The sequence below is a fragment of the Mesocricetus auratus genome, unplaced genomic scaffold, assembly GCF_017639785.1.
Source record: "Mesocricetus auratus isolate SY011 unplaced genomic scaffold, BCM_Maur_2.0 Super-Scaffold_100023, whole genome shotgun sequence".
NCBI classification, from domain to species: domain Eukaryota; kingdom Metazoa; phylum Chordata; class Mammalia; order Rodentia; family Cricetidae; genus Mesocricetus; species Mesocricetus auratus.
Genome location: NW_024429204.1, coordinates 991,663 through 1,014,196, shown reverse-complemented (window position 1 = coordinate 1,014,196; position 22,534 = coordinate 991,663). Strand labels below are relative to the sequence as shown.

The following is a 22,534-nucleotide window of genomic DNA, read 5'->3' as shown; positions in this document are numbered from 1 at the left end:
AAAAACCCAGCAAAGAAAGAGAATTACAGCCCAATTTCCCTTATGAACATAGATGCAAAATTTCTCAATAAAACTTTTCCAAACTAAATTGAAGAACATGTCAAAAAGATCATCCACCATGATCAAGTAGGCTTCATCCCAGACATGCAGGGATAATTAAACATATATAAACTGATGAAAGTAATCCACCATACAAACAAACTGAAAGACAAAAACCACATGGTCATCTCATTAGATACAAAAAAGGCCTTTGACAGAATCCAATATCCTTCCATGATAAAAGGCCTCAGAGACTAGGGATGCAAGAAACACACTTCAACATAATAAAAGTAGTTTATAGTAAGCCCATAGCCAACATCACCTTAAATGGAGAGAAACTCAAAGCGATTCCACTAATGTCAGGAACAAGACAAGTTGTCCACCCTCTCCACACAATTCAATATAGTACTTGAAGTCTAAGCTAGCGAAATAAGACAACTGAAGGAGACCAGGGGATACAAATTAGAAGAAGTCAAAGAACCTCTACTTGCAGATGATATGACAGTATAAGTGACCCTTAAAAGTCCACTGGGAGATTCCTGTGGCTAATAAACACGTAACAGCAAAATAAGCGGGGTACAAGATTCCCTCACAAAAATTAGTTCCATTTCTGTATACAAATGAGGAACAGACCGAGAAAGAAAGCAGGGAAGCAATACCTTTTACGATGGCCTCAAATAATATAAAATATCTTGGGGTAACTCTCGCTAAGAAAGTGAAAGACTCTTATATGAAAAGAACTTTAAGACACTGAAGAAAGAAACTGAAGAAGATACCCGAAGATGGAAAGATCTCCCGTGGTCATGGATCGGTAGGATTAATTTAGTAAAAATGGCCATCCTACCGAAAGCAATCTACAGATGTAATGCAATCCTCATCAAAATTCCAACACAATTCTTCACAGATCTTGAACAATTTTCAGCTTTATATGGAAACACAAAAAACCCAGGATAGCGAAAACAATCCTGTATAATAAAAGTACGGCAGGAGGTATCCCCATCCCCAATTTCAAGTTTTACTACAGAGCTATAGTAATAAAAGAAACATGATACTGTTAAAAAAAAAAGACATGGTGGTCAATGGAATCTAATTGAAAACCCAGACAAATCCACATACCTATGAACATCTAAATTCTGATAAAGAAGCCAGAAATACTCACTGGAAAAAGGCAGCATCTTCAACAAATGGTGGTGGTCAAACTGGATGGCTACATGTAGAAGAACTCAAATAAAATTCAGGAATCAATTTCATCCCAAAGCCATATTCTAACAAATTTTACATTTAAAATTATCTGTAAACGGGGTATTCTTTTTCTCCCCAGGGGCAGATAGCATGCTTTGTATTTCTTGTGTCTTTATTCATCTTGGTGGCACTTTGGGGAATCTGCAAATGGGAAACATGTCCTTTTTTTCTGATGGACTTTCTTTTAGCAAGTGAGGACATTGTGGTTTTGTTTTTGTAGTACGTTGTTGCTTAATTTTGGCTTCATGTGTTTGTTTTGTACCTAATGAGATGGGAGTAAACGTGTTTACCGGCTAAAGGAAACAAAGGCTTTTTTCAGATGGGGCTCTTGCTGTGTATTCAGCTGTGGTAATTCCCAAGGAACTAGGTCTGTGTCATGAGAAACGCCCTCGCAGGCTCTGGCCGGCGGCCAGGTCTACCCCACAGTAAGCAGAACGCACCAGACGGCTAGGCCAGTCTGCCGGAAGCTGGGGATGCTGAGACTATCCCACTGTGACCCAACCTCCCTTTCCAACACAGTCTCTGCTTGTGACAGGTGTCTTTTTTTTTCTAGCATTTTCCAAATTGAGCGCAGTGAGAGGGTCATCAGTTTACCATGACTGGATGTACCGTGTGCCACGACATGCGTTTAGAAAACACAGCTTATTGTAACCCTAACCCTCTCCTGGGACATCAGAGTGTCCCTTCGAGACATTAGCAGGACTTTAGCAGGACTTGGGTCAAAATGAGTGCCATCAACAGAGACACGCTGTCTTTTCTCTTGGTGCTCAGGTTTTTTTTTTTTTTTTTGGTTTTGTTGTTTTGTTTTTAATCTAGTGTACCCCCCTGGTTTTTAATGTCATGGCTTACACAGACTGGCTTATTTATCTGGGCCCAACACAAAGGTAAGGATGGAATACATATTCACTAAATTTCTTTGGGATCTTTGGTTGAATGGTGAGTGCTGACTCATTCTGCACAGGGGTCCGATCAGGTGGGACTTAGAAGAGGGAACAAGGAGACAGTGTGAGCTGCCATTTCAATGGGCCAGCTGCAAAAGTGATGGGCAAAATCCCACCAATTCTGCTCCACAGGTGGGGGTCTTATATCAGGGGCCTCCGTTTATCTGTCACTCTAAACCATTTTAGAGTGTTAGGGAAATGTGAGTGTGTTCGTGTTCCTTCCTAGGGACTTCTCTTCATCCACAAACAGCCTCATCAATTTCTTTTTTTTTTTTTTCCTAGTGGCGCTGAGTTTGTTTACCAGAGGAAAGCAATTTAGAAACTGCTCGTCTTGATTTGTAGCTAATGAGACCAAACACGCTGCCAATTTTAAATTGTCAATCAGATGATAATCTTACAATAACACTGATGGTCTTTGGCTCCATACCAACTTTGGATATGCCTTAAATATTTGTGCCCACCCCCCACTCTCAAGCTGAGGGCGGGCATGTGGGGGTGATCACCGGAGGCTTTACTGCTCCCCTTGGCCTCCGAGGATGTCTGGAACAAGCCCAAACACTTAGAAAGGAGGACTTGAACTCAGAATGGCCTAAGTAAGAGTCAGGACAACAAATACAGTACCTGTGTCATTTGTTACGGTACTTCTAGAGGATCTCCATCATTCAGTGTGTTCAGCTGACCGCATCTGGGGGCCTTAAGGTGACCTGTCAAAAAATAGCTCTTGGCTCCCAGAACACAGCAATTGATGGCTAGAGAGGTATGATCCTGGAGGAAGCCTAGGCTTGAGATTTTTCATTCTTCAGAGCTAGCCCTGGTCACATGTGAAATCAGCATGCGTGTACCTGTGCATAGTGAGGGGGAGTGGTGGGAATCCAGGTTTACGTCACAGTCCAGCGAGGACACTGGAAACTTCATACACACCAGGGTCTGTTTTCTGAGATCCAAGTGTCATTCTTCACTGAGGAAGGAAGACAATCTCAGATTATAGGACAAAAGGAGCCATACAAGTTGTATGGGGACCTCACCTGGAGGGTATGATGATCTTTACAAGAGACACCTGTTAAATTGCTAGTTATTGACAGGAATTTGTAAGGCATGCCAGGGACAGAGAATGGCCTTTCATTTCATATTAACAACATTTTCTATGGATGGAGGGTAGTGCTGAGGCCAAAAATGAAGTCCCCGAAACACTAAATGTCAGAGAAGAAGAGTAGGGTACTGGAGCTAAGGACAAAGTGATGTTTCAGATGAACCAGACAGTGAATTCCTTAGGCAAACAAGTGAAACACTGTTTCCTTTAATGCTGAAGTTGTGATTGGAGTCTAGGAGGCAAGGCAGAAGAAAATCATTAGCTCCCATTAATCATCTCTCTTTCACCACTAAAAATTATATTGACCCACAAATCCAAAAGGCCACAGAAGAAGCCGGAAAGATTGCCGTGGTGCCTAAGAATTTCTGAAGGGAGCTGCTGTCCTGGAAGATAGAGAAGAGAGACCGGATGGGGTCAGTCTAGAGCAGTGATTCTCAACCTTCCTAATGCTGCAACAACCCTTTGATAACAGTCCCTCATGCTGCGGTGACCCCCCCAATCATGGAATTATTTTCATTGCTACTTCATAACTGTAATTCTGCTACTGTTATGGACTGTAATGTGTGCTAGAATATTATTTTAAGGTGCGTGACTTTTGTTTATGCTGCATTTGTTTAACTCGGTGAGGCTCGTCTAAAACACCCGATGGTCTAATAAAGAGCTGAACAGTCCATATCGAGGCAGGAGCAAGGATAGGCGGGGCTGGCAGGCAGAGAGTGTAAATAGAAGGAGGAATGCAGAAGAGAAGAGCAATGAGAAAAGGGAAGGAGGGCATCAAGGGCCAGCCACCCGGCCACCCGGTCACACAGTCACCCGGCCACCCAGCCACCCAGCCACCCAGCCACTCAGCCACCCAGCCACACAGTCACCCAGCCACCCAGCCACCCAGCCACCCAGTCACCCAGCCACCCAGCCACCCAGCCACCCAATCACCCAGCCACCCAGCCACCCAGCCACACAGTCACCCAGCCACCCAGCCACCCAGCCACCCAGCCACCCAGCCACCCAGCCACACAGTCACCCAGCCACCCAGCCACCCAGCCACCCAGCCACCCAGACACACAGTCACCCAGCCACCCAGCCACCCAGCCACAAGTCACCCAGCCACCCAGACACACAGCCACCCAGCCACCCAGCCACCCAGCCACACAGCCACCCAGCCACCCAGCCACCCAGACACACAGTCACCCAGCCACACAGCCACCGAGCCACCCAGACACACAGCCACCCAGCCACCCAGCCACAAGTCACCCAGCCACCCAGACACCCAGCCACCCAGCCACCCAGCCACCCAGCCACCCAGACACACAGCCACCCAGCCACACAGCCACCCAGCCACCCAGCCACCCAGCCACCCAGCCACACAGTCACCCAGCCACCCAGCCACCCAGCCACCCAGCCACCCAGCCACACAGTCACCCAGCCACCCAGCCACCCAGCCACCCAGCCACCCAGCCACCCAGCCACCCAGCCACCCAGCCACCCAGCCACACAGTCACCCAGCCACCCAGACACACAGCCACCCAGCCACACAGTCACCCAGCCACACAGCCACCCAGCCACACAGCCACCCAGACACACAGTCACCCAGCCACCCACCTACACAGCCAGACATGGAGTAAGAAAGAAAGAAAGGTACATAGGAATGGAGAAGGAAAAGCCTAGAGGCAAAAAGTAGTTGAAATAATTTAAGAAAAGCTGGTAAGAAACAAGCCAAGCTAAGGCTGGGGCATTCATAACTAAGAATAAGCCTCCGTGTGACTTATTCGGAAGCTGGGTAGAAGGCCCCTCTCCCCAAAAGAGCAAAAATATCACACAACAATAATGTAAGCATCTGTGTTTCCCAATAGCCTTGTAAAAGGGCCATTCGGCACCCACGGGGGTTGTGACTCACAGGTTGGGAACCTCTGGTCTAGAGGAAGGAACACTGTTACAGCTCTTGTGTGGCTCGGAGAAGAGGGGCTCTTCTAGACAAATGGGCAGAGGTCAAAAGTGATGGGGGCCCTGCACCTGCTCCTCAACAAAGGAAACCGTTGATGGACTTCTGGCAAGGAGAGCTATTTGGTATATTTCTCAGGACCCCGTGAGTAGAGAAAAGGCTCACCCTGTGCATTCTAGGCCCAGGCTGATCATACAGAGGACATCCCAGTCCTGGGAGCTGGGTAAGAAATGACCACACTGTCTCCTGGGTTAGAGCCCACAGAAGCTGTGACCCCTGCAGTGAACATACCTTCAGGGTTCTGGAAGGGAGTTTTATTCTGGGTATCTAGGCTTTACTTTTTGTCACAAAGAATTCTGTGAAAAGCCCTTTCTATTCTGGAGGGCTGAGACTGGGCATACAGGAGGATGCTTTATGGGGGGGGGGGTTCCTAGCAGAATTCATGGATATGGTTGTGGTTTGGATCCAGGTCAGCATATTAGGGTGAAGTGAGTCAGGTGGTTAGCACATGCAAAGAAGTTTAAGCAGGCATCCGCACTCAGGGTGTAGATGTTCTCAGTTGGTGGCTCCTTAAGTTTATAGCTTAGCTGGCTAGCTCACCTACCCAGTGCTGACCTTTGTTGAGGTCTCCTGTGTGCTGGCTTTGCATTTGGTAGTCACCGAGGCAGGGGGAAGCTTTTTTTTTTCTTTTCATCTGTTATCTGGAGAGTCTGTGGTCAGCTCTAGAAAGCAACAGGGGCAGGAGCGATTGTGTTGCATTTTTCTTTTAATGCAACTCCACCACGTAGAATGCCATTAAAGGACGGGTTATTAGGAGCCTGCTGCTCAGGCCGTCCCGCTGTTGTTTGGGAAGAGAGAGGTTAGAAATAGATCTTTAATCACTGAAAGCTGAAAAGATTCCCACACGGTCAACCTTTTTACAACTAACCCACCTATCATTTTCTATCTTAGAGAAAGAAAGGAATGTTTGTTTCAGATGGAATTAGAAGATCAACAATACCATGTAGTTTTAACTCCCCTGATTTACTCGAGATTACCATGCTGGGTGAATATTTAGTGTTTTCACCTTGAATCATGCGGTCTATGTAATGGCAGCAACAAAGATGAGGACAATGGCCATCACAATGCACACGTATGGAACATTGATTTCTCTACATCAGGTGCTATGCTAATTGCTTTACATATGATGCCCAGCTTGACCTAAGTTATTTATCATGATGGTCTGGGGTCTCACGACGACAGCAGTGTTAACCATAGTTTATACGTATTGACTTGAGGCTTAGCAGTGAGAAGTCCTGTGACAAGGAGTCACAGGGGTAAGGGCCAGGCTTGCTTGGCCCCACTGCTCATGAGCAAGAAGATGGATAGTGAAGGATTTCCCTCTTCTTTCTATTGCTTCCTCTCTGTTTCTTCTTTCCCATTCCCAGTTCACAGCGTCGCCCACAGTGAAAACAAAACAACCTCTCGTCTCCTCAGGGTTAACTCTTTCACGAGGGCTCCTGCAAACAGGAAAGGGGGACACTTATCCCTTCCTCCGGTCTCACTTCAGCTTCTTCATGGCAGTTACTGAACTTGTGCCACGTAATTTACAGTTTTGAGAGGCAGATTTGTTTGTTTCCTTTAGTTTGGTTTTACAGGTGGTTTCGAGTCTTATGATGTGTGTAGAGTTCAGAGCCACAGAAAAGTCAAGGGCACACCAAAGAGGCTGGTAGTCCTTCAGCTCTAACATTAGATTATGCCAATGAAGGCCAGATAGGAGATTAAAATGTATACTGAGTAAGAATAATGGTTGTTTAGATAATGCTGAAGAAAATCTTAGTGAGCTTGAAGCCACTGCCATAGAAAGATGGGAGGAGGGCAGAGCCTAGGTTCTTTTTTCTATTTCATCTTTTCAAAAGCCAAGTTTGTTCCCAAGATCCAAGGGTCTGGTTTGGTTCAATGCTACCAAGATCTCTTTTAACGAAGGAGATGAGTCCTTCGCACAACTTAGTTCTTCACTGTACCATAAACTCAAATTTTTAGTAAAGGAAGAAGTGCTATTTAGCTTTACTTGGAGGTTTTTTTTTAAATCTGGAAACTTAGCTCTCTCTTGAATCTAGATTTAAGAACAATTATTCAAAACTAGAAGTATGGTCAAGGGATTATTACATGACCTTCCAGTGTCATCTAAGGTTGTACTACTGACTTGCTAACATTGGCAGAAGGAGCTTAGTAAATATTAATTCCCAGTCTGAATCAGAATTTCAGGGGGAAGGACTCAGGAATCAGCAACTCCAGAAGCACTTATCTAGCGGTGCTTGCCTAACGGTCCTATCACTGGAGAAATGCAGTAAAGCTTGTGCCATTAATTTGGGCTCAGATCTTTTATAATACTAATAAGATAGTGATGGTTTTAGTTTTCTGTTCAGGCATGGAGACATGTCATAAACCAATTACCATAGTTTTACACTTCCGTGGTTATAAACTGGTTTGTATTTGAATTTGTGATCTTACTCCATCATTCCTTTCTTCCCACCCAGCCCACACAAGTCCAATTTGCTCCTATTCTGTTTGAACTGGCTTTGTCATTCTGCTGGCTCCCTCATTAATGAGTTGGATGAAACCTTGACTTGCCCCTATTTATCTATCTATATGAAAATTAGGTTTTGTAATATTTCAAGAATTACACTGTAGCACAAGGATAACCAAGAGAAGATAAGATTCATCTCCTTCTCAGACTCCCGGTTAAACACTGTCATCACACTCCCTGCCTCAGTCAGGGTCTATTTGGTTTCAAACAACAGGAGCCAACTCAGATGAGCTCAAGTGAAAATCATGCAGGAAGTCAGTTAGGACTCAATCTTAGCAATTGTAGCTAGGTCTGGTAGACAGTAGAAGATTATTAGTCATTAATTCCAATTGTTTTGTGGCTCCCACTTTTCTCTAGATATGAGTGCTACTGTCTACCTCCACCCTGTGGAGTGCCTTCCTTGTTTTCTTATTGGTATGGGTGAGGCTGACAAAGGATTGGCTTGGGTTATGTAGCCAAGTGGAAAGGGGATATCATGACCAATCAAGTGTCCACTTATCAGAGGCTGTTGATTAGAGCAGGCGTTCTCAGAGTGCCGTTAACCAGCTCATCAGTGTCAGTCAGCTTATAGAAGCCAACCGGACGAAAGAGAGAATGCCATTTCATTGTCCACTACATCTTAGAGAAGAGTCAAAGAGACACAAGGTAACCCAGGGGTTCTGAAAAGGAAGCAGCAACTCCCTCAACTTCTGGGAAAACTCTTAACGACACAGAGGAGTGTCTCCTTGGACCCAGGCCATCCACTCCAGAGACAGATCACTGTTTGACAAAGCGCTTGTGTTTGGGAAATTTGAAGAGGGCCACTGGTTGTGAAGATGTAGACCTCTAAGGAGTAGGTGCTTATAGGACTGATCCCAATATGTCTGAGGTGGCCAGGGAGACAGATGCAGGACAGCTGCAACGTGGTAGCAACAGCTGTTGATGGAAACAAATGCTGTCTCTGGATGAAGAGTTTCTGATGTGTCAATACGAATAGAAATAAGAGGCAAACAAGAGGGTTTGAAGGTCGTTGCTCCTCCAATTCTCAACTTGCTGTCTCCTGCCCACTGTTGCTGTAGCCTGGTATGCAGCCAGCTAATAAAGACTGATGCAGGCTCAGCCTCCAGTCGCAGAGTGGGAGAGGATGCTTTGAAACTTCAGAATGTAGTGTTCATAACATAAGATACTTAATGGTGCTTGCTGTAGGGCATTTTGTATGCATGCTTGTCAGATAAATTCACTTTATCGCAGAATTCATTTTTTATTGAGACAATTCGCTTTTATGCTTAGTTGCTGAGTGTTTATGATGAATGGAGGTTGTCTTTCACCAAATGTTTTACCAGTTTCTATTGAGGTTGACATACTCTTTCTGTTTTATTCTGTTCATGGAGTTGGTGAGTTATGAGGATTGCTTTAGAATGTTAAACCAGCCTTCTGTTCTTGAAATAAGTCTAACTGGACTGTGTTATAGGATACATTTGCCTATGCTAGTCTTGATTGGCTAATGTTGTCTCTATATCACGAGAACAATTGTGATTGTAGTTGTCCTCTGTCAGGTTTGGAATTAGTGCTATTTAGGATTCACCATAGACTGGGGCACATGCACTGTTTCATTATCAGATTACTTAGGAAAGTATGAGTGTTGCTGTTTATCACGGTAGTAGAAGAGTAAACTGGTATAGAAACTGGTACCCAGTTTGTAGGGGTATTGTTGTAACAGACTTGACTGTGGTGTTTTGGAGGATTGTGGAAGGAGTTTGTAAGTTTGGGCTGGAGAAACCGTTGAGTGTTCAAAGCTTAGTGAGCTGTTGTGGGAAATTGGAAGACAGTGTTAAGAGCAGTGTAGTTGGTGGGGGCCCTGGCTTGTGAGGTTTCAGAGGGAAGTCTTGGGAGTCCCTTAAAATCTCTTTCAGGGCCATTAGACCCTTGGAATTACGAGTCTGGGTTTTGTCAGCTGGGGCTGAATAATTGATGTCATTAGCAAGAGACAGAACCACGAAAGTAAAACCTTCACTTTTCAGGGACACTGTATTAAGAAGAAGCCAGCATCTCAACCATGGTCACTTCAGTGTGAGTCACTGATGCTCTGAGCAACAGGCTATAACATAACACCATCATTCGACTCTTGAGTTGTTGGGAGGATGAAAAGAGAAGTTCACAAACTACTCTGGGAGCAATATAAGGATTGTACCAGGGTCCCTGAGCACACCAGCTTCGAGTTGAGCTTCTGAACTATGTACATAGCACACCTCTTCAATAACTTCTCCCACTTAAGTATCACAAATATTTTAACTGAGAGAATATAGTGGTTAAAAACACAATCAATGAAATGGCCCAATATGTGTACAACTCATAAAAAAAATCAAAAGAGTAGTTTTGCCCCCTTCTCAACAGAAACCCTAAAAGCTGGGCCAGCACTCCAACCACTCTGAGATCATAATTGTCAACCCTGATTACTATATCCAGCAAAACACTCTGTCATGACTGAAGGAGAAAGAACTTTCCATTGATAAAAGCAAACTGAAATAGTTCTTGATTATTAAACTAATATCACACAAGACACTTGAGGGAACCCTCCAGATCGAGGAGAAAGATAAACACACCCGGGAGACTATAGGATACAATAAATAATGCTAAAACACAGTGAAGGAGTAAGGACGCCAAGCACTAGGAAAGTCAACAAAAATGGCAAAAATTAATATACACATTCACTTACAACTTTAACTACTAATAGACTAAATCCCCCAATTAAAAGATTCAGATGAACGGATTGGGCCAAAGAGCAGGACCCATGTATTTGTTGCCTCTAAGGAATTTACCCTCAAAGATAGCTGTGAACGGAGGGTGAAACGGGTGGGAAAGGTTTCATACAAATGGAACGAGGGATCAAGCAGAAGTCGCCATCCCAACATCAGACAAAACTGGCTTTTTTAGTCTTGACAGGGAAAGAGGGTCACTTCATAGTTATGAAAGGAACAGTTCATCAAGAAGAAATTATAACCCTAAACACATATATGTACTGGACATAACATAAGCACTGCAAGATGAGAAGACACAGATTAACCCCACAGTAATGGTTTGTGACTTTAATACCCAATTATCACAGACTGGCATTCTGACAAAAAAACCAAAAAACAAACAAACAAACAAACAAAACATTTGACTTCAACATCTTAGATCAAATAGACTTAACAGGCAATCACAGAACATTCTATCCAAACACAATGAAATAAACAGATGTTTCAGCAGTTCATGGAAATTTCTCTAAAACCCATCAATAAAATCACCCAGTGTGTAAGTATCATGACCATGTAATAGAACTTATATGACGGAATAAAGGTATAATTCAACAGCAAGGTAAAGGACAGAAGTTATACAAACTCAACAAGATTGAGTAACATATGGGATTGTGAATGTGCCATCAAATAAATCACAAAAGAAATAGAAAAATTCCTAGAATTGAGAGAAAATGAAAACACAACATGACAATCCCTACAGAACACAGTAAAAGCAGCTCCAAGAGGGAAGTGCATAGTTGCAAATGTCTACATTAAAAATAGTTCTGAAATAAATAATGGTATACTTTAGGGTCTTGGAAAAACAACAACTAAATAATAACAGAGTAGATGAAAAGAAACTAATAAATATCAGTGTAGAAATAAATTAAGTTGAAATAACTACCGCCATCACCAAACAGTACAAAGAATCAATAAAACAAACTGTTGTGTCTAGAATCTGAAAAAAGGACTTAAGGGAGGTGGTATTGACAATGGTAGGAGAGAGATAGGGGGTGGTAAAGACAGTAATCAGAATATGTTGCATACATGTACAAAATTGTTAAAGGATAAGTTTAATGAAACAAAGCATTGGTTCTTTTAAAAGTTAAAAAGATTGGAAAGGTCTGAGCCAAACTAAGCAAAAGAAAGATAAGATGAAGATTATATGATTCTATATAGAAGAGACTGTAAAAGATCTACTCCACATCTCTTAGAACTAATACATACATTTATCAATGTAGTAGGATACAAAGTCAACATAAAAATCAGCAGCCTTCCATTTCATTGATAGCAAATGTGTTGAGAAATCAATCAATGAAAACAATACCATTCATAATAGCCTCAAAAATACCTTTAAAAATGTGACTAAGAAATTTAGAAGACTTACACCATAAAAAAGTTTAGCTATTGGAAAAAGAAATAGAAAATGCTAGTAAGTGGGATATCCCTCTTATGGGCATGGATTGGCAGAATTAATATTGTGTAAATGGCTTTTTGACCCAAAGCAATCACTGGATTTAATGTAACCTCTATTAAATTCTAATGCCAGTTTTCACATAGAAAAATCAGGGGCTGATGTCATGGCTCTGTGAGAAACCGATGACCTGGGTTCACTGCTCAGAACCCACAGTGGAAGGGGAGAATTGATACCCCAAAGTTTTACCTCCATGTATGTTCTTAGGAATTCATGTGCCTGCACTCATATACACTACACCACACACACACACACACACACACAAATGATTAAGTATGTTACCATCATGAAAGGGAGACATATGCATATCCAGAGACTAGAATAGAGGAGGCAGAGGTGAATCTACAGATATATGGCCAGCGACTTTTGGTAAAGAGGACAGCAGGTAGTACTGGGGAAGCTGGAAGTCCCACACATAGAAGAATGAAACTAGGCCCTTATCTCTCACTTGTGCAGAGTCAGTTCAGAATGGACTGAAGGTCTTAATCCAAACCCAGAACTTTGAAGTTATCAGACTAAAAAATAAGGAAAGGTCGGTCATAAAGATACAGGCAGGGGAAAAGACTTCCCACAAAGGATTCCAATTCTTTAGGAAAATAATCCACAAATATCTACAAATGTGTTTGCATGAGAAAAAAATCCTGCACAGCATACATAGCAAACCATTTTTTTTTTATACTTGAATTCCAGCCCTACCCCCCTTTCCCAACTCAATAATCCATGAAGTGTAATTACTTGGATGGCTTCTTCACTTGGCATGTTTTCTTTGCTTCTTAGCTTTTCTGCGTTTCATAGCTTTCTGTGATGTGGTTAGAGCACTGATATTAGTATTGTCATCGTCATTGATACACGCATGTCACAATACAGGTGTGGAGATCAGAGGACAGCTTTGTGGAGTTGGTTCTTTTCTTTCACCTACAACATAGGTTTCCAGAATCCCACTCAGGTCTCCAGGCTTGCCTTTACCTAACTGTAGAGAGGAGGAAATGTCTGTTTCATCAGCTCCTTTTGGGAGGCTATTTGCATGTTAGACCTTTTATCACATTCTGTGTTTCTTCTACGCTGTTTGGTGTTTTTTCATCAGTTCTTGTACTTTGGGTGCATATTTCCTACAGACACCATCCATTTCTATTAATTTGTTTTATTGTCACTAATAGTGTTTTAAATTCTAAAGTCATTATTTCATACAGTTTATATGGGACCCAGTTCTCTAGTGAAAATCTCCACTCTTCTACCTATTTTATAAAAAAAAAATTATCAAAGGCATTCATGGGTCTGTTTTCATTGATTAATATTCCTCTTGGTTTTTATTCCTGTATTTCTCTTTCCTGGTCTTTCTGCTAGTTCTCACTTTATTAAAGGCTGGAATGTGTGTGAAATTATAAACTGCGGTTGACGCTTTTTCCCTCTTACCCTTAGGAGTAGTTCTTCCAGCAGATGGGAAAACGGGGGCAACCAGATCTAACGGGAAATCGCAACCATTCAAAGTTGGGTATTATCTTTTTGATGGACAATGCATTTTTGCTCTGCTTTCTTCCCCAAATCAGCCTTTAGGTCTCTTACCTATGCCTTCTGTGCTTTGTCCCAGTGTTTGGCTTTGGTCTGTTAGCATCCAAAGTGTTCTAAAGAGCATTTCCTTTCTGACTTGTATGTGGTACAACCGGAATCCCAGCAAATTCCCCACAAGAAGGGAATGTTAGACAGAATCTGGGGCCAACCTAGTGGTTGTTTCTTTTGCACCAGGGTCTGAAGACCTCAGATGGTCATCTGAAACTTCAGATATTATTATTATTATTTTAGACACATGAAACTTCCGAAATCTCTGAGAATTTACTTTCTTGCCAGCCTCTTGACTCTTCTTTGTTTACAGCCTGGCAAAGAGAAGGACGGGCTCACACAGATTCCCATCTCCTTTCACTGAAGTCTTGGCCTGGCAACTTTTGGTTGCCTAGAGTGATTATCGCCGTCTTTAACCTTGGAGTCTGCCTTGAGCAGCTGCGTCTCACGTGACAGGAGAGGTGGTCTGACGCAGGATACCCGGCCAGAGCTGGGGATGGAAGTTCTCTGTAATTAGTTTGTGAAAGATTGGAATTTTCGTTTATAACTGAAGGTTCAAATCGACATTGAGTGACATATTTTTGATGTGTGCCTCTAGGCATGCCAACTTCAAGTGTAATAAAACAGTGTGTGCAACAGGGTTCTCTTTGTTCCTTGGGAATGTGATGACTACACAGAGCTTAAACTACTCAGAAAGCAGCAGAGATAACTTTTCGTCAAGAGACCATTTCGTAAATTGCTTTGGGGAACAGAAATGCGCCATGCAGTTTTAACAGGTGTTCTGTGGGAAAAAAAGATTTTTTTCTCCTGGCTAAATTACTTTGGGAAATAATAGTTAAACAGAATTTTTCACAATATCTCTGAGCTCTGTGTATGTCATATGCTTTGTAAGCCTGCAAGTGGAGTTATGTGGAATTTCCCAGGACTAGCCGGGTGGTGGTGGTGGGGGTGCCTCCCAGCACTCAGGAGGCAGAGGCAGGATCTCTGTAAGTAAAGCTACCTAGAGGCATCACATCTCTGACAGTTTCCTCGTACATAAAACAAAGAGTCTGCATTTGGGAAGCTCTAAGGCCAAACATTCCTGTGATACCACTGAAGCAACCGACTGTATTATATACCCACGTCTTCCTAACTCTCCACTTGTACAAGCACCTAATGATAATGATGTCAACCTGAAGGTATGGTTTGGGTTATCAAGACACATTTACCATCTCTGAATCTGAGCCGGAATGGCAAACTGAAGAGATGTAGAAAATTATCTCTGCTCCTCTAGAATTTTTTTTGCTTTTTATTTTTTTATTATTTTAATTTTAAAGTTTGTTTTACATGTCAATTCCAGTTCCCTCTTCCTCCCCTCCTCCCGAACCCTCCAACCATCCCCCCCCCCAGCCTCCCACCCTATCGCCATTTCCTTCCACATAGGGGATATCTAGAGTCTGTCATTTCACTCAGGGCAGGGTCCAGGCACTCCCCTAAGAGTCCAGGCTGAGAGAGCATCCCTCTTTGTGTTATGGACACACGATGTCTGTTTGTATGCCAGGGATAAACACTGATCCACTGCTCATGGCCTCATAGGTTGCCTAGGCCTCCTCACTGACTCTCACATTCAGGGGGTCTGGATCAGTCCCATGCTGGCCTCCCAGCTGTCGGTCTGGGGTCCAAGAGCTCTCCCCTGTTCAGATCAGCTGTCTCTGCTGGTTTTGCCAGCCCATTCTTTGCCAATTTGCTCATCGCTCCTCTCTCTTTGTCACGGGTTCCATGAGTTCAGTTCAGTGTTTAACAGTGGGTGTTTGCCTCTGCTTCCATCAGTCACTGGATGAAGGCTCCAGGATGGTTATGGACATCAAGTTCATTATTAGGAATGGGCATTCGAGGTGATCTCTCCACTATTGCTTAGCTTGCCAGTTGGTGTCATCCCTTTAGATCACTAGAGGTCACACTGGTGCCTGATCTGTCTTCTAACCTATGATTCCCTCTTCCCCCTACTCTACCTCCCACTCAACCTTCCTGTTCCCCCATAACCTACTCTCTCTTCCTCTTCTCCCCTTCTCTTCTTCCCAGGTCCCACTCCCCCCACCCCTCGCTGTGTTCCCCATCTGTTCAGAGGATCTTGCCTCAATCCTCTTCTCTGGGGTACCATGCATATCTCTTAGGTTCTTTCCTGTTTCCCAGACTCTCTGTCAGTGGAAGTGCAGACTGGCACTATCCAGATCCATGTCTTAAATCCATATATGAGTGAGTACATACCATGTTTGTCTTTTTGTGACTGGGTTACCTCACTCAGGATGGTTTCTTTTAGTGCCATCCATTTACCTGCAAATTTCAAGATTCCATTGTTTTTTCTTTTTTCTGCTGAGTAATACTCCATTGTGTAAATATACCACATTTTCTCTATCCACTCTTCAGTTGAGGGGCATCTAGGTTGCTTCCAGGTTCTGGCTATTACAAATAATGCTGCTATGAACATAGAGGAGCAGATGCCCTTGTTGTATGAATTTGCCTCTTTTGGATATATGCCTAAGAGTGGAATTGCTGGGTCTTGTGGTAGATTGATTCCCATTTTCCTGAATAATCTCCATAATGATTTCCAAAGTGGCTGTACGAGTTGGCACTCCCACAAGCAGTGGAGGAGTGTTCCCCTCTCTCCACATCCTCTCCAGCATAAATTGTCTTTGGTGTTTTTTATTTTAGCCATTCTGACAGGAGTAAGATGGTATCGCAGAGTTGTTTTGATTTGCATTTCCCTGATGGCTAAGGATGTTGAGCACTTTCTTAAGTGTCTCTCAGCCATTTTAGACTCCTCTATTGATAATTCTCTAGTTAGTTCTGTACCCCACCTTTTAATTGGATCCTTTGGTGTTTTGGAGACTTGCTTCTTGAGTTCTAAATTTTGGAGATTAGCCCTCTGTCAGATGTGCGGTTAGTGAATATCTTTTCCCATTCTGTGGACTGCCTTTTTGTCTTGTTGGCTGTGTCCTTTACCTTACAGAAGCTTTTTAGTTTCAGGAGGTCCCATTTGTTAATCATCGATCTCAGTGTCTGTGCCAGTGGTGTTATGTTCAGGAAGTAGTCTCCTGTACCAACTCATTGAAGAGTATCTCCCACTTTCTCTTCTAACAGGTTCAGTATGGTTGGATTTATGTTGAGATCTTTGATCCATTTGGACTTAAGTTTTGTACAAGGCAATAAACATGGATATATCTGCAGTCTTCTGTATGCCAATACCCAGTTACGCCAGCACTATTTGTTGAAGATGCTTTCTTTTTTCCATTGTATAGTTTTAGCTTCTTTGTCAAAAACCAAGTGTTCATAGGTGTGTGGGTTAAAATCAGGGTTTTCAATCTGTGGAGTATCTTTTTGTCTTGCTGACTGTGTCCTTTGCCTTACAGAAGCTTCTCAGTTTCAGGAGGTCCCATTTATTAATTGTCGATCTCAGTGTTTATGCCACTGGTGTTATGTTCAGGAAGTGGTCTCCTGTACCAATTCATTCAAGGGCACCTCCCACTTTCTCTTCTAACAGGTTCAGTGTGGCTGGATTTATGTTGAGGTCTTTGATCCATTTAGACTCAAGTTTTGTGCATGGCGATAGACATGTATCTATCTGCAGTTTTCTACATGTCAATATCCAGTTATGCCAGCACCATTTGTTGAAGATGCTATCTTTTTTCCATTGTATAATTTTAGCTTCTTTGTCTAAAACCAGGTGTTCACAGGTTTGTGGATTAATCTCAGGGCTTTCAATTTGATTCCATTGGTCTACCTGTCTATTTTTGTGCCAATACCGAGCTGTTTTCAGAACTATAGGTCTATAATAGAGCTTGAAGTCAGGGATGGTGATGCCTCCTGTCATTGGATTGTTGAGCAGGGTTGTCTTGGCTATTCTGGGTTTTTTGTTTTTACATATAAAGTTGAGAATTGTTCTTTCAAGGTCTGTGAAGAATTGTGCTGGGATTTTGATGGGGATTGCATTGAGTCTGAAGATTGCTTTTGGCAGGATTGCCATTTTTTACTACATTGATCCTACCTATCCAAGAGCATGGGAGATCTTTCCATTTCCTGGTGTCTCCTTTAATTTCTTTCTTTAAAGACTCAAAGTTCTTGCGATACAGGTCTTTCACTAGTTTGGTTAGCATTACCCCCAGGTATTTTATGTTGTTTGTGGCAATTGTAATCAGTGATGTTTCTCTGATTTCTTTCTTGGCCCTTTTATCGTCTGTATATAGTAGGGCTACTGATTTTCTTGAGTTGATCTTGTTTCCTGCCACTTTGCTGAAGGCGTTTATCAGCTATAGGAGTTCCCTGGTAGAGTTTTTTGGGTCACTTATGTAAACTATCATATCATCTGCAAATAGTGAAAGTTTGACTTCTTCCTTTCCAATTTGTATCCCCTTGATCTCCTTTTGTTGTCTAATTGCTCTAGCTAGACCTTCCAGTACAGTATTGAAAAGGTATGGGGAGAGGGAACAGCCTTGCCTTGTTCCTGATTTTAGAGGAATTATCTCTCCATTCAGTTTGATGTTGGCTGTTGGTTTGCTGTGTATAGCTTTTATGATGTTTAGGTATGTTGCTGTTATCCCTGATCTCTCCAAGACCTTTATCATGAAGGGGTATTGGATTTTATCAAAGGCTTTTTCAGCTTCCAGTGAGATGATCATGTGATTTTGTTTCTGAGCTTATTTATATGGTGGATTACATTGATGGATTTTTGTATGATGACCCATCCCTGCATCCCTGGAATGAAGTCTACTTGATCATGGTGGATGAGTTTTCTGATGTGTTCTTGGATCTGATTTGCCAGTATTTTATTGAGTATTTTTGCATCAATGTTCATGAGGGATATTGGTCTGAAGTTTTCTTTCTTAGTTGTATCTTTGTGTGGCTTGGGCATCAATGTTATTGAAGCCTCATAAAGAGTTTGGCAAAGACCTTTTTGCTTCTATTGCATGGAATGCTTTGAGGAGAATTGGTATAACCTGTTCTTTGAATTTCTGGTAAAATTCTGCACTGAAGCCATCTGGTCCTGGGCTTTTTTTGGTTGGGAGACTTTTGATGATTGCTTCTATTTCCTTAGGTGTTATAGGACTATTTAGATTGCTTATTTGTTCTTGATTTAATTTTGGTAAATGATATTTATCCAGAAAATTGTCCATTTCCTTTACATTTTCAAATTTTGTGGAGTACAGCTTTTCAAAATATGACCTGATGATTCTCTAGATTTCCTCACTGTCTGTTATTATGTCTCCCTTTTCATTTCTGATTTTGTTAATTTGCATGTTCATACTCTGCCATTTGGTAAGTTTGGATAAAGGTTTGTCTGCTCCTCTGGGGTGAGTTTGCTTCCTTTTCTAGAGCTTTCAATTGTGCTGTTAATTCTCTAGTATAAGTATTCTCCAGTTTCTTCATGTGGGCACTTAGTGCTATGAACTTTCCTCTTAGCACTGCTTTCATAGTGTCCCATAAGTTTTGGTATGTTGTGTTTTCATTCTCATTGAATTCTAGGAAGTCTTTAATTTCTTTTTTATTTCTTCTTTGACCCAGGAGTGGTGCAATTGTGTATTATTCAATTCCCATGAGTTTTCAGGGTTTCTGCGATTTGTGTTATTGTTGAATTCCAACTTTAAGGCATGATGGTCTGGTAAAATACATGGAGTATAATTCAGCATTTTAATAATAATGAAACCTTAATAATATAACCTTAAAGTAAATATTTGTAACAAAAATAGGCAGGTCCAACATCATGATGGAATTAATTTAATATACTTCTTCAGTAGTAAGACGAGAATAGTTAAATAATGTAGTCAGGCATGGTGGTGAATGCCTTTGATACCAGCACTTGGGAGGCAGAGGCAGGTGGATCTCTGTGAGTTCAAGACCAGCCTGGTCTACAAAGTCATTTCCAGGATAGCCAGAGCTATCTGCCTTGAAAGAAAAAAGAAAAAGGAAGTCATGACATTTGCAGGGAAATGGAATCAGAGATCATTATGCTAAGTGAAATGAGGTGACTCAGATATGGAAAAACAATCCTTTCTTTTATAACAAGAATCTGTGTTTATTTGTGTTTGTGTGTGGTGCAAGTTACGAATGTAGAAAACGAACCATTAGAATTGAGGGAGAGATATTAAATGAAGGGGCAGGGAGAGGGTGACGGAATACAAGTGACATAAAAGCAAAATCATCACTATTTGTGTGGTCAGTAAAAGCAGAGCAAGGGAAATGGGGGGAGGCAGCAGGGGAGGAGCTAAGGAGCAAGTATAGGAACATAAATTCCACTGTGGACATGTACAGTAGGGAGATTCGGTGCTCTTAAGGGGTTAATCTTCTTAGCATTGTTTTGTTTCAATTCTAGGGCCTCATGGGATCTCAGGTAGTGATCAGGGTTTAGATATGGCTGGAGTGAAGTGAATCTCTGCTTTCAAATAGGAAAAAAGGGGCATCTTGAAAGTGATCAAGATGCATTGTGGGTAAAAGTAGGCATCTTGGCTTATTACACCTGCAGGCGCAATAAGTGGCCGCAAACCTCAGAACATGAAGGTTTAAGTCTTTTCCTTCATTTGAGGTCAGAGGAGGCTTTGTCAGGGTCCAGGTGCTCCATATCAAGCCATCCTTTGATAAGAAATCACGCTGCAGGATTGAAAAAGAGAGCTCACACAAGGACCAATTCACTGAGCTATGGCTATTGTCAAGGTGAACACAAGGCTGGCTCGAGTGGGCGTGAGAGCTTCTTGTGCCCTTGTGTTCTCTCCCTGAAGGAGTTATCAGTGTGTTATTACCATTGAAAATCATTGGGAAAGACGCCAGGAGCCCAGAGCCCATTCAGGCTAATCATCTCAGTGTATTTAATCACACAACTGTCAGCCTTAGTGTAATCACAGCCAGAGCAGGTGGTAAATAGAGTTTCAAAAATGCTACTATCGGGTCCCACTTTCCCCCCCCCCCCCAGTCCCGTGGCTTGTTTCTTCCTGCGGTAGACATGATTGCATTACTATGAGCAAGGTCAAAATGATTTCAGGAAAAGGACTTTCGGAGATGTCTGTCAAACCCTCTCTTTCCCTAGCCAAGAGAGACCCCACTAATGCTCATTTCTGCTAATCCCAGACAACTGCAGCCTTAGAATCCTATAGGGCTCAGTGTTCTTTACAGATATGTTCAGTGGCCTAGGATTGACCTGAAGGACTTCCTTGCTTTTGGATGAATACAGGGTAGGAAGATCATAAAAAGATACGCTAGGATTATATCTTCCACACATGTTAAACCTGTGTTACTTACTGTGTTCCTGACTAGCTGGGCTCTGATTGGTCTCTCCTTTCATATATTAGCCATCTGTCTGTCTACCACTCATTCATTAATGGGGGGTATGTCCTTTTGTATGCTGTGAATATATGTTTCTCTTACTCGTTGATGTATAAAGCTGTTTCAGTCAATGGACAGGCAGGATGTAGCCCGGCAGGAAGTATATAGGCAGAGCTACCAGACTAGGAGAATTCTTGGAAGAGCAAGGCAGGGAATGAGTAACCAGAGAGACACCATGCAGCTACTGAGGAAGAAAGAGGCCTGGGCATTCTCCGGTAAGTCAACACCACATGAAGATACACAGATGAATAGAAATGGATTAATAATTAAGAGAGAGATAGCCAATAAGAAGCCTGAGCCATTGGCCAAGCAGTTTATAGTTAATATAAGCCTTTTGTGTTTATTTGGGACTAAACAGCTGCAGGACTTGTTGGGACAGAAACTTTAGTCTACAATTCATTATCCATCCATCCATCCATCCATCCATCTGCCTATCCATTAATCCACCTCTACATTGTGCTGTTTATAATGGAAGCTCTACAAAACGAATATAATCTCCATCAGTTTATATGATCAGTCCTTGTCCCTCACATTTAAAGATGACCATACAGATTGTCTTCTTTTGCTTGCATAGAACTGAAATATGAAAGCCATTACACAGGGACAGAATTCCCATGACACCCTTTGTGCTAAATTAAGGATATTGGAATGTCTCCAACTTCTTCATGCCCCTGCTTTAGTTTCCTGAGTTATGTTTTATAAAATTTACAAAATGATACTTTTAGCTTTAATTAAATACCATCTTTTTCCTGAATTAATTACCTTGGGCCAAGGAACTTTAATATAGCCATGGACATTTGGGGGATGCTGTTAAGGGGATGTAAAATTGGAAAGACATTTAATTTTAATATATTGCCTGGTTTTAACCATTAGCATCAATGATTGGGTGACTGTTAGCTTTCTGGGTATAGAGACTTCCTGAGATCCCGTCCTGCTTGCTGCATCAACTCCTTGAAGGGACACAAAGGTACAGTCTCATAGCATGCACCGTTGTAAAGGGAAGCCTTTTCCTTGAGAGAAGCCTTCCCACCAGCCTGGTTCCAGAGCCGCATCATTCCCAAGTAAACACACAGGAGGCTATATTAATTATGAAGCTGTTGGCCTTGCTTGTTTCTTACTGGCTAGCTCTGACTTAAGTATTTATCACATAATTGCTAATCTAAGTATTTCTCTTACTGGAGAGGTTTCCGGGCTTCCTACCCCATGGCGTTACATCTTGACTTCCTGTGTTTCTCTTTCCCAGAGTCCTCTTGGACTCCTAGTCCCACCTATCTTGGTTCCCTATTGGCCAACAGTGCTTTATTGACATATACACAGGACTTCCCCCATCACACCATAACATGTATATATCATTTAGTGCATAGCCCTGAATTAGGGGTGGGGAAGAAAGAAAATTTGAAGTACACCCAGATGCTAGTTTGTGAATACTTACTCGATTCAGCAGACTGTTACTAGAAAACTGGGCACCCACCAGCCCTTAGTCAAGAAGTTCTGCTGTCAGAAAGACCTCTCAACCATACCATGCTCTCAGATAAAACACTCCTGGAATTCTGTGGCTGAAGTTTTTTTCCCAGTCC

At 42.3% G+C, this 22,534-nt stretch overlaps 1 protein-coding gene across 1 annotated transcript in view; it reads left to right on the top strand.

The window, feature by feature from the left end:
- The window catches only part of Tspyl5 (TSPY like 5), a 135,754-nt gene that overhangs the window by 78,014 nt on the left and 35,206 nt on the right, over positions 1 to 22,534 (top strand). The window lies entirely within an intron of this gene.